The sequence below is a fragment of the Zalophus californianus genome, chromosome 15 (genome assembly GCF_009762305.2).
Source record: "Zalophus californianus isolate mZalCal1 chromosome 15, mZalCal1.pri.v2, whole genome shotgun sequence".
NCBI classification, from domain to species: domain Eukaryota; kingdom Metazoa; phylum Chordata; class Mammalia; order Carnivora; family Otariidae; genus Zalophus; species Zalophus californianus.
Genome location: NC_045609.1, coordinates 13,459,616 through 13,460,465, shown reverse-complemented (window position 1 = coordinate 13,460,465; position 850 = coordinate 13,459,616). Strand labels below are relative to the sequence as shown.

The following is an 850-nucleotide window of genomic DNA, read 5'->3' as shown; positions in this document are numbered from 1 at the left end:
GGGGACTGGAAGGGCGATGCAATAAAATGGAAGAAATGGGTGGAGCCAGTCCAATGAAAATTCTGGATATTTTTGTTGTCATTGCAAGAGTAGACTTTTTGGCACATAGTGTCGATCAGGAGTCAAAAACTCAATGCCGACAAGGGCTGGACAAGTAGAAGTGAATCAAGTGGGCAGGATGTAACCACAGGGAGGGATGGGAATGGGAACGGGGCAAACTGGTGAGTGCATGCCCTGTCTAGGAGGGATGCTAGTGCCTGGCTGCAGACAACTGCTGCCATGTGGTCTTAAGGGCTCAGCATGGCAGATTAGATTTTTGGGGGGTTGGAGGGTGGGTTAAATGGGTGATGAGCATTAGGAGGGCACTTGTGATGAGTGCTGGGTGTTATATGTAAGTGATGAATCACTAAATTCTACACCTGAAACCAATTTTTCCATATATGTTAACTAACTTGAACTTAAATAAAAACTTGAAAAAAAAAAAGTCAGAAATTTAGTGCTCACTTCAGCAGCACATACACTAAAATTGCAATGACATAGAGAAGATTAGCTTGGCCCCTGCACAAGGTTGACATGTAAATTCATGAAGCATTCCATATTTTTAAAGACTCTGAATTGCCAAACCAATTTTGAAAAAGAAAAGCAAAGCTGGAGGTATCGCAATTCCAGACTTCAAGTTATATTACAAAGCTGTAGTGACCAAAACAGTGTGGTACTGGGACAAAAGTAGACACATATATCAATGGTACAGAATAGAAAACCCAGAAATAAACCCACAATTATACAGTCAATTAATCTCTGACAAAACAGGAAAGAATATCCAATGGGAAAAAGACAGTCTCTTCAACAA

The 850-nt window shown here is 40.8% G+C and overlaps 1 non-coding gene across 1 annotated transcript; it reads left to right on the top strand.

The window, feature by feature from the left end:
- The first annotated feature begins 496 nt into the window (after positions 1 to 496).
- LOC113923952 lies at positions 497 to 603 on the top strand. The gene has a single exon (XR_003520463.1). It is a non-coding gene; the product is annotated as a U6 spliceosomal RNA (small nuclear RNA).
- The last annotated feature ends 247 nt before the right edge of the window (positions 604 to 850 follow it).